Genomic DNA, 12,252 nt, shown 5'->3' on the forward strand with positions numbered 1-12,252 from the left:
TTCCATCCACTCACCTTCCTAAGAAATAATGAGTATGTAATGTGAAGTTCGAAATGAGTGGATTCCTCTTACACATATACTGTGTAAATGACCAACCGTTGTTGTTGTCAGCTACCATCAAGTGAGCCCCTGATTCATGATGACCCCATGTGTCACAGAGGAGAAGAGTTCCATAGGGTTTTCTTGGCTGTAATCTTTATTGAACCAGATCACCAGGCCTTTCTTCTGCAGAGCCTCTTGGTAGGTTGCTTGCCAGCAACCTTTCAGTTAGCCACCCAGGCTCCAAATAGCCAATTAGGTTCACATTATATATCTATCTGTTCCATTTTTCCCCTCTATGGAGATGAGGAAACCCTGGCAATGTAGTGGTTAAGTACAACAGCTACTAACCAAAGGGTTGGCAGCTCAAATCCGCCAGGCAGTCCTTGGAAACTCTATGAGGCAGTTCTACTCTGACCTATAGGGGCACTATGAGTCAATCGACTCAATGGCAACGGGTTTGGGTTTTTTGGGGGTATGGAGATAAGTGGAGCCCTGGTGCCTTAGTGGTTAAGTGCGATGGCTGCTAACCAAAAAGGTCAGCAGCTCAAATCCACCAGCTGCTCCTTGGAAACCGTATGGGGCAGTTCTGCTCTGTCCTATAGGGTCACTATGAGTTGGAATCGACGGCAATGGGTTATAGAGATAAGTAAATGTTTGACTGAACTGTACATGTGAAGATTCTTGAAATGCCAAATACTTTTTTAGATAGATATTCGCCACAATAAAAAATTTAAATGTTCATTCTGCTGTGGAAAAGTTCCACCATGGGGTGCGGGGGCACATTCACTGCTTCTAAAATATTTCTTTTCCCACATAGAGTAACTATTTTACTTATCTCATTTGAATCTGAAATATTGTCAGACTGGTTATCTACCATTAGGCTTAACAAGTTTAGGCTACTGAGTGGGATGAGGGTACAGAGGAGCACAGAGTTCCTGCTGTAATACTCAAAGAACACACACTTATTCTTTGGGAAACTAAACCTTTAATAAAAGCACAGAACAATAGCTCAGGTTCCAAGTCAGTCTGCCTGGGTTCATTGCCTGGCTCTGCCACTTTGTGACCATAAGCAAAGTTATTTGACCTTTTAACAGTAACTACAGACTCCTCGTTTAGAAAGTGGGGGTGACAACAGTACTTATGCTTCATAAGTGTATGAGAGAGACGGTTCAGTACCGGGTGCCTTCTCCTTCTATTAAACAAAGGTATCTGCACCTTTTTTTTTTTTTTTATCTGCACCTTAGTAGTCAATTCCTAAGGACAAAAATCTTCCCAGTGTAAAGGAATGAAAATACAATTTCTTCTCGTGATCCATACATCACTCTTTAATTTCAATCTCCAAAGAGAAGTAATGCCTAAGAATCTGACATACACTTTCAGAAAAACTAGCCACCTTAATATGCACCATTCCTAGTTACCAATTCTTAAGGAATATAATCAAACAGGTCTATCCATATATTAAAAGATTTGCTTCTTGAAGCACTTGTAATAAGTAGTGTTCTACGTAACAGGTAATCCTCCTCGGGGGAAGTCATGGGATCATTTAGTCTATAGTATAGTATTTGCTTTCCAACTCAAGAATTAAAATTCACAATTGAAGAATTTGAAATATTAATGGGAAAAGCAAGGTTTGGACACCAAAAAAAATCTAAAACAGCTCTTAAAAGTATTTTATGTTAATAATAAAAATACAGCTTATACAAACACATACACGCCAGGAACATGTCACACATCTTAAGTAACAAAAGATATAATTTAATTTCTTTCTGCTTGCCAACATGTGCTTATTGTAGCCTTCTTAGGATCTCTCTCTCTCGGTTTCAATGAGATGCTTGTAAATTCATTTGGTTGTGCTGCAGAGAAAATGCATTTTATGGATACCAGTACCCTTACCCAATGTTCCACGACTTTCTGAGTCTTATCTATTAGTTCAGGAAAACACAACAACTTGGCTGAGATAGACTCATCTGACTCTTGCAGTCTCTTTTATGCATATCTCAGCAACTTCTCTACTATCAACCACAGGCTCCATTTCTACTTTGCCTCCCTTTTTTCTTCCCACAGTTGGTTCCCTCTTTTCCCTAACAGAAATGAGTTAAAATCTACACCAAACTGTACTGAAATTTCTCCAGCTGAGGAAAGTAACAGGAAAGTCTATTTGTGAATAGGAGGAAATTCTGGTAGGAGGAAGGGTATGAGGGTGTACCACTCAGATCCCCCTCAAGAGAACTTGGCTCATCTGGCTGCTGTATCACCACGGCCATGCTCTTCCTGGTGGCTCCCAGCCAATGACTGCGTAGGGTGAAGGTACGAGGGCTGGACCATTCCTGCCTGCCACAGGACTCTCTAACAAACCATTTTTGCACTGGCTGTGGGCATGGTTGAGACTTCTTCTGAGCTGACTTCAAACTGAGGCTCTTCCTACCCAACCCTCCTTCTCGTCACTTTCGTTCCACAAATGATAGTCCTGTATCACCACCTGATGGTTTTCCCCATCTATTCCTACTCTCTCTCCTCTTTATCTGTCACAGGCATCTCCCCCAATAAAGCTCTTATACATCAAATTATACCTTGGTGCCTGCGGCCTCTTGAAGGACCTACATTGACACACTTGGAGTTAGGAGTTGATTTTGGTTAAGCAACTAAGCAATTCTACAAAAGATATTACCATAAACTGAAAATAACAACTAAACCCATATGCATTAACACCATACGCTACATAAAACCTAACAATTCCGCCTCTTGATAATGACTTGGAAGGAAGTTCAGGACTTTGCAATACTTCAGAACAAATATCAATTAGAATGCCACACCGTAAACATCATTTACAGTGAGACATGACCATATGAATACAGGTGCGATGCAGGCAGGCTGTAACCAGGATGACGTCATGACGTGCAGCCATTTCTGAAGCTATTTCATCCACTTCATGGAGCTGGCAGTGTTTGAGCCCTTTGTTACTCTGTGCTATTTCATCACTTCAAATTTTAGTTAATACACTTTCTCCATCCTACATTCAATTTTCTAAGCCATCTTCTTCAAAAAGCTCTTCTTGACTCAGGATTCCAGGCCACTGCTTTGTAAAATAAGTGATTATATTTGGGCTGGGCTGAGGTAACATAACAGAAGATCGTAACACTACTGCTGGTATGGTGTTTTTATGGGCCACCTTCCTTTATAAAAGGGACCTGGGTGGTGAAGCGGTTAAAGAGATCGACTGCTCACCAAAAGGTCAGCAGTTTGAAACCACCAGCACCTCTGTGGAAGAAAGATGAAGCAGTCTCTTCTGTTGAGATTTACAGCCTTTGTCTTAGTTATCTAGTGCTGCTATAACACAAATACCACAAGTGGATGGCTCTAACAAACAGTTTATTCTCCCACAGTCTAGTGAGCTAGAAGTCGAATTCAGGGTGCCAGTTCTGAAGGATTTCTCTGTTGGCTCTGGGGAAAGGTCCTTGTCATCAATCTTCTCCCGGTCTTAGAGTTTTCCAGTACAGGGGCCAGGTCCAAAGGACATGCTCTGCTCCTGGCTCTTGTTTCTTGATGGTACAAGGTCCCCATGTCTCTGCTTGCTTCTTTTATATCTCAAAAGAGACTGACTCAAGATACAACCTAATCTTATAGACTGAGTCCTGCTTCAATTAACCTAACTGCCTCTAATCCTGCCTCATTAACACCATAAAAAAAAAATAACATCACAGAGGTGGGATTTACAAGGCAAAAGAAAATCACAACAGATGACAAAATGATGGATAATCACACAATACTGGGTATCAAGGTCTAGCCAAATTGACATTTTTGGTGGGGGGGACACAGTTCAATCCATAACAGTCTTGGAAACCCTATGGAGTCACTATGAGTCGATATCAACTCGAAGGCAGCGGGTTTGGGTTTTTAGTTTTCCTTTCCAATTCATTCACTCCAATTTTATGGACTCAGGGTTGTGTCCTTTCACCACACCTATTCAATCTGTAAACTGAGCAAATAATCCGAGAAGCTGGACTATACGAAGAACAGGGCATCTTGACTGGAGAAAGAGTCATTAACCTGCATTATGCAGATGACACAAACTTACTTGCTGAAAGTGAAGAGGACTTCAAGCACTTACTAATAAAGGCCAGAGACCACAGCCTTCAGTATGGACTGCACCTCAACATAAACAAAACAAAAATCCTCACAACTAGGCTGATAAGCCATATTGTGATAAATGGAGAAAAGATTGAAGTTGTCAAGGATTTCATTTTACTTGGAACCACAATCAATAGCCAAGGAAACAGCAGTCAAGAAATCAAATGACGCGTTGCACTGGGTAAATTTGCTGCAAAGGACCTCTTTAAAGTGTTGAAAAGCAAGGATATCACCTTGAAGACTAAGGTGCGCCTGACCCAAGCCATGGTATTTTCAACTGAATCATGTGAAAGCTGGACTATGAATAAGGGAGACCAAAGAAGAACTGAGGCCTTTGAATTGTGGTAGTGGTGAAGAATATTGAATATACCGTGGACTGCCAAAGGAAATCTTGAAAGAAGTGCAACCAGAATGCTCCTTAGAAACAAGGATGGTGAGACTGCGTCTTACATACTTCGGACGTGTTGTCAGGAGGTATCAGCCCCTAGAGAAGGACATCATGCTTCGTAAAGTACAGGGTCAGCAGAAAAGTGGAAGACCCTCAACGAGGTGGATTGACACAGTGGCTGCAACAATGAGCTCAAGCATAACAACAATTGTGACGATGGTGCAGGACCGGGCAGTGTTTCGTTCCATTGTGCATAGGGTTGCTGTGAGTCGGAAGCGACTTGACGGCACCTAACGACAACAACCTTTCCACTCAAACCCTCAAATCATACAACCACACGCAATTCTCCCCTTCTCCTGATTTAGCTGGCATTTCTCTGTGTTCCACCTCCTTCTTCCCCCTGTCTCCTATTTTTTTTTCCTACTGCCTCCTTCATTAGTTGCTAAACTCTTTAAGACTTACAGTGGGCAAAGTCTTAGATAACCAGTCTTACTATATTTCAAATTCAAATGATGAATATTTACCTTATATGGGAAAAGAAATACCGTAGTTTAAACAAATAACATGCCCACAGAGAATGCACCCGTACATATAACGCACACAGTGCCTAGGAAAATAATAAGCTAGAGGGTTGTGTGATTGGCAAAAAAAAAGTACAACGAATGCGTTATTTGCATAAAAATACAGTATTTTAGAATCAGTCAATATCACCCGTGATGGAACTTCCCCGCAGCATGTTGTTGTTGTTGTTAGGTGCCGTCAAGTCGGTTCCCACTCATAGCGACCCTACGCACAACAGAATGAAACACTGCCCAGTCCTACGCCATCCTTACAATCGTCGTTATGCTTGAGCTCATTGCTGCAGCCGCTGTGTCAATCCACCTCTTTGAGGGTCTTCCTCTTTTCCGCTGACCCTGTACTCTGCCAACCATGATGTCATTCTGCAGGGACTGATCCCTCCTGACAACATGTCCAAAGTATGTAAGATGCAGTCTCACCATCGTTGCCTCTAAGGAGCATTCTGGCTGCACTTCTTCCAAGACAGATTTGTTCATTCTTTTGGCAGTCCGTGGTATATTCAATATTCTTTGCCAACACCACAATTCAAAGGCGTCAACTCTTCTTCGGTCTTCCTTATTCACTGTCCAGCTTTCACATGCATATGATTCAATTGAAAATACCACGGACTGGGTCAGGCGCACCTTAGTCTCCGGGGTGACATCTTTGCTCTTCAACACTTTAAAGAGGTCCTTTGCAGCAGATTTACCCAGTGCAATGGTCTTTTGATTTCTCGACTGCTGCTTCCATGGCTGTTGATTGTGGATCCAAGTAAAATGAAATCCTTGACAACTTCAATCTTTTCTCTGTTTATCATGATGTTGCTCATTGGTCCAGTTGTGAGGATTTTTGTTTTCTTTATGTTAAATTTTTTTTTTTTTTTTATGTAGAGGTGTAATCCATACTGAAGGCTGTGGTCTTTGATCTTCATTAGTAAGTGCTTCAAGTCCTCTTCACTTTCAGCAAGCAAGGTTGTGTCATCTGCATCATGCAGGTTGTTAATGAGTCTTCCTCCAGTCCTGATGCCCCGTTCTTCTTCATATAGCCCAGCTTCTTGTGTTATTTGTTCAGCATACAGATTAAATAGGTATGGTGAAAGAATACAACCCTGACACACACCTTTCCTGACTTTAAACCAATCACTATCCCCTTGTTCTGTCCGAACAACTGCCTCTTGATCTATGTAAAGGTTCCTCATGAGCACAATTAAGTGTTCTCGAATTCCCATTCTTCGCAGTGTTATCCATGGTTTGTTATGATCCACACAGTCGAATGCCTTTGCATAGTCAAAAACACACAGGTAAACATCCTCCTGGTGTTCTCTGCTTTCAACCAGGATCCATCTGACATCAGCAATGACATCCCTGATTCCACGTCCTTTTCTGAAACTGGCCTGAATTTCTGCCAGTTCCCTGTCGATATACTGCTGCAGCCGTTTTTGAATGATCTTCAGCAAAATTTTGCTTGCATGTGATATTAACGATATTGTTCTGTAATTTCCACATTTGGCTGGATCACCTTTCTTGGGAATAGGCTTTTCCAGTCAGTTGGCCAGGAAGCTGTCTTCTATATTTCTTGGCATAGACGAGTAAGCACCTCCAGCGCTGCATCTGTTTGCTGAAACATCTCAATTGATATTCCATCAATTCCTGGAGCCTTGTTTTTCGCCAATGCCTTCAGAGCAGCTTGGACTTCTTCCTTCAGTACCATTGGTTCCCGATCATATGCCACCTCTTGAAACGGTTGAATATCGACTAATTCTTTTCGGTATAATGACTCTGTGTATTCCTTCCATCTTCTTTTGATGCTTCCAGCATAATCAACATTTAAACCTATTATCTCTATAAACTCATTGCCGTTGAGTTGATTCTGACTCATAGCAACCCTAAAGGACAGAGTATAACTGTCTCATAGGATCTGCAAAGCTACAAATCTTTACGGAAGCAGACTGCCCCATCTTTCTCCCACAAAGCGGCTGGAGGGTTCAAACTGCTGATCTTTTGGTTAGCAGCCAAGAGCTTAATGACTGCATCATCAGGGCTACTTTACCTCCATAAAATCAGACCAAACCCACTGCCGTCGAGTCGATTCCGACTCATAGCGACCCTATAGGACAGAGTAGAACTGCCCCATAGAGTTTCCAAGGAGCGCCTGGAGGATTCTAACTGACGACCCTTTGGTTAGCAGCCGTAGCACTTAACCACTACGCCACCAGGGTTTCCATAGAGGGGAGAAATTAACAGATACATATATAATGTGAAACTAATTAACTAGTCATTTAAAGGCGGGAAAATAATGACAGAACAGATGTGATTATGGAAAATGTATTAAAAAAGTCCTATTAGTTTAATTACTCATTGAAGTCTTATATCACTGTATGGATCTGATTTCTCAAACTTACTTTTCACTTTCACTCTATATAATGCTATGGTATTAAAATAAATAAATACACACATATGTATATTACATATATACACACACATACGTTTATGTATACGTGTGTGTATACGTGTGTGTGTGTCCTACGCTAAATGCTAGACTTCAAGAGCCTCTACTAGCCCCAAAATGACTCAAAGCAAGCTATGCCAATAACCAAGGCAACAAGTGCATTATCTTAAGCTGAACATTGATAGATATCACCAGGCAGAAATTCAAAGCAACTGTCATCTAGGAAAATCTCATAGCTGTGCTGATTTACCTACTTCTGTGAAGACCTGGGTTCAAGTCCGGCCCCTGCAACTTACTACCTTTATTACCCTGAGCATGGAATTGACTCTGATCTTCACCTTCAAAACTGGAAAAATCAATTCCCGGACAGCCTAAATTACAGGGCTGATGCAAGTTTGTAAAGAAAAGCCAGCATTTTATCATCCTGGCTCCAGAGGACCTAACACAGTTAGGACCTAACACAGTTTTATTGAGGTCAGAGCTTAAAAAGCATATAATGAACAATGCCTCAATAAATGGATGCTGAATGAATGTTGCTGTTAGATGCCATCGCACTGGCTCCAACTCACAGCAATCCTATGTACAACAAAACACTGCCTGATCCTGTGCCATCGTCACAATCACTGCTGTGTTTGAGCCCACTGTTGTAGCCACCATGTCAATCCATCTCATTGAGGGTCTTCCTTTTTTCTGCTCTACCCCGACTTTACCAAGCATGAGTCTTGCCATCTTGACTTCTAAGGAGCATTCTGGCTTCTTCCAAGACAGATTTGTTAGTTCTTCTGGCAGTCCATGGTATACTGAATATTTTTCACCAACATCGTAATACCCATCAATTCTTCTCTGGTCTTCTTTATTCCTTGTCCAGCTTTCGAATGCATATGAGGTGACTGAAAACACCATGATTTAGGTCAGGCGCACCTTAGTCCTCAAGGTGACATCTTTGTTTTGTTTGATTTCTTGCTTGCTACTTCCATGGACGATGACTGTGGATCCAAGTAAAATGAAATCCCTGACAACTGTAAAAATGTCATGAGGAAAGTGGCTGACCTCCTCTAACTCACAAAGGGAAAAGAGGATTAAGACCAACAGCCCGAGGCTGATTCCTATGAGGTGAGACATGCCTCCTCTCTCTCTCTGCAATCTTTACCAATTCTGACGCATCCCTCTCATCATTCTCTACTGATTTAGGGGACAATATTGGAACCATTATTCACTGTCCTCCAATGTGACCCAGCTGGAGCTGGACTCACAAGGACACATCAACTGGGCCCTGAGATATAAAGACAACAGCTAGAACAATCTTGGAAAATATATTTTAGGGAAACTTTCATATAAGCAATCATAAAACAGAACACAAAAGAGTTTCCACTCTTCTTCTATTAGCAGTTAGTGAACAAAATATTTGTTGGACCAATGAAGACCTCCTGACTGTCCTTACTGAAACCTGTACCAACGATTGTTAAGACAATTCAAAATGTAGGATCACAGTTTCTAGACAATCTGTGAAAAGGTGAAGCTTTCAATGATTTTGCCCATTTGTAATGTTAATATTTACTGAAGATTCTGTAATATTCCTTGGACTCACTCAGGCGGATATGGCTCTAGCAGCACGCTTGCCCGTTTCCCACTTTTGCTTATTCTGTAATATTTCCTTGGACTCAGGCAGTCATGGCTCTAGCAGCATGCTTGTCCATTCCCTATTGAATGGCCTCTTTGAATATATGCTGAATAAGACTTCCTTTTTCTTTTACTAAACTTTGGGATGGTTTTTCTCCTACAACACTACTTCTCTATGAGTTTGATAATTCATTACAATGGCCACGCAGAACGCACAGACGATACTCACTATTATGGGATTTATTAGGAAAGTAATAGGTTACAATTCAGATTCAGGAACACTCAGGATACAGTTCTTCAATCAAGACAGCCTCTTCTCAGCTGTGCCCACACGCATGTCCCTCTCTGGCCCCTCGGCCTCTGTTCTGCTCAGGCAAGTGTTACAAAGCTCTTTTAGCTCCACTAATAAGTACCTAGAGGCACCCCACTCTGCCTTAAGCCTCAGCCCAAAGGCACTCAAGCTCTGGCTCTATGAGTGACCATACCTAGCTCCACCAAGTGCCAGGGGTCACCCTACTCTGTCAGGAAGCCTCCTGACTGAAGGCACATGGCATTCTGGCTCTGTGGCCTGAGAAGCTTACCACCCCATCTCCCACTGGTCTCCTGCCAGTCTCCTGGGTCTGCTGCCTCTGCTGCTGCCATTTCTCTGCCGCTGCTTTTCGTAATCTTGCCGCCTTCGGTGTTACAGTTCTGTCTCTGTCTCCTGGGTCTAGGAAGGTCTCAGCATAGAGATCCCAGGTCCAAAGGATATGCTCTACTCCTGGCTCTTCTTCCTTGGTGGTGGTGAGATCCTTTCTTTTCTCCCCTAGGATGGCTCATTTTAAGCCTAGGAGAATGGCAAAACTGACCAATCCCCTTGGTGGACCACACTTACCTTATTTGCACAGTCCCACCCAATTACTTGGGTGGGAGTTACAAGACCATGGTGAGAGAGTCCATGTAAAAGCCATCCACTGAATCACAGCAACGTCAATATTTTCTGTTTATCATGATGTTGCTTATTGGCCCAGTTGTGAGGATTTTTGTCTTCTTTATGTTAAGGTACAATCCATATTGAAGTAGGCAGTCTTTGATCTTCATCAGTATGTGCTTCAAGTTCTCTCCACTTTCAGCAAGTAAGGTTGTCTCATCTGCATAATGCAGGTTGTTAATGAGTCTTCCTCCAAACCTGATGCCCCATTCTTCTTCATGTAGTCCAGCTTCTCCGATTATCTGCTCAGCATACAGATTGAATACATATGGTAAAAGGACCTGATACACACCTTTCCTGATTTTAAACCACACAGTATCCACTTGTTCTGCTCAAACGACTGCCTCTTGGTCTATGAATGAATGATGTATAATGAAGTCCCAGGGCCACCACTCTGCCAACAGAGAGAGGTTGGCAATCCCACTTCACAGGACTAAATTCGCAGTCTCAGGCCACACTCTGAGTTGCTCACACTGGCATCACATCACAAAGAGTATTAATAGCTTTAATCTGGAATACTGCACATAGAGCCTCTACTTTCCACAAGAAACTATTTACGCTTTTTGGAGGATAAGTTGTATACCCAATCCTCACTTACCAAATGGCTAGGTTCCAAAGACCAGGGTGTCAGCAAAAATCAGCAAGATGTAAGAACAGAGGATGACCACTTCAGATCACAAGAAGGAGAATGACTACATCATTATATAACTCCCAAATTACATCATTACATAACTGTCAAAGCACTGAGAATCATGGCTCAGCCAAGCTGACACATAACAGTAGTCATCACAGCCAGTGTTATTCTCACCTCTTACCTCAATGTTCATTACTGAAAGATGTATGTCGTTAATGCCCAAATAGCGGGAGAGTAGATTTTTTACTATTGTCGTAAATGTGAAACGTCAAATAACAAGATGTTGGTAAGTAAGGAGTTGTTGCTGTTGTTGTTGTTAGGTGTCGTTGAGTCAGTTCCCACTCATAGCAACCCTATGTACAACAGAGCCAAACACTGCCTGGTCCTGTGCCATCCTCACAATCGTTGCTGTGCTTGAGCCCATGGTTGCAGCCACAACGTCAATCCATCTCACTGAGGGTCTTCCTCAACTTTGAGGACTAGGTGTATTCACTTAACACAATCTTACAATTGTTCTACCTGTTCATCCTTAAGATACCATACATACCAGGCACAGAGATTTAGGTAGAAGAATGTTCATTACAAACACTGGAAACACCTTATTGTTCAGCTACAGGGGACAGATTAAATGAATTATGGGCTATCTATAAAAACCAAAAAACCTAACCCATTGCCGTCAAGTTGATTCTGACTCATGGCGACCCTACAGGACACAGGAGAAACTGCCCTATGGAGTTTCCAAGGAGTGCCTGGTGGATTCGAACTGCCAACCTTTTGGTTAGCAGCCATAACTCTTAACCACTACTCCACCAGGGCTTCCATGGGTTATCTATACAATGGAATATTGTTTAAAAGAGTGGGCATAGATGTGGGGAGGAAAAAGAAACATCTTACTTCTCACTGTTCTGCTCTCCTGTTTGGATTTTTACCACGTGTACATATTACTCTTAAGATTTAAAAAAAAGAAAAAGAGAAACAAAAACTATTTTGTTTTATGTTTGAAGATACTGATATAAAAGCATCTTACAAATGTGCTATTTATTATGTGGTTGTTCTTTCTGAAGAACCTCCCCCTCCCACAAACATAGTGGAAAGGAAAATCTTTCACTCGAAGAGACCCTCGCATCCTCCCCACAGCTGATTTCTGGTCTGCCTTGGAAATGGCAACAACATGAATAGCAAAGGCTTTTCTAACTAGAAGGTGCTTTGTTCTTGCCAGGGAAAGTGGTCAAAATGAAACGATAGGTCAACTGTTTGCTACTACCTGAAGCTGGCTGTCCTCGGGTGTTACTTTTCTTCTCCCCCTATCTAAGGCCCACTCCCACATACTCACACGCATACCACAATAAGTAAGTAAATATCAGTCTACTCCGTTGTCCTCTCCACTGGTCTTGGGCACAAATTGTCTTCCCAAGGACTGATGCCAGTTGTGTGAAGAAATGCTCAGACACATGAGCCAGGGCT

The 12,252-nt window shown here is 42.1% G+C and overlaps 1 protein-coding gene across 1 annotated transcript in view; it reads right to left on the bottom strand.

Moving 5' to 3' along the window:
- The window catches only part of SERINC5 (serine incorporator 5), a 116,712-nt gene that overhangs the window by 70,420 nt on the left and 34,040 nt on the right, over nt 1-12,252 (bottom strand). The gene's annotated exons all lie outside the window — the stretch shown is intronic.

Source organism: Loxodonta africana, chromosome 2 (genome assembly GCF_030014295.1).
Source record: "Loxodonta africana isolate mLoxAfr1 chromosome 2, mLoxAfr1.hap2, whole genome shotgun sequence".
Classification (NCBI taxonomy): Eukaryota; Metazoa; Chordata; class Mammalia; order Proboscidea; family Elephantidae; genus Loxodonta; species Loxodonta africana.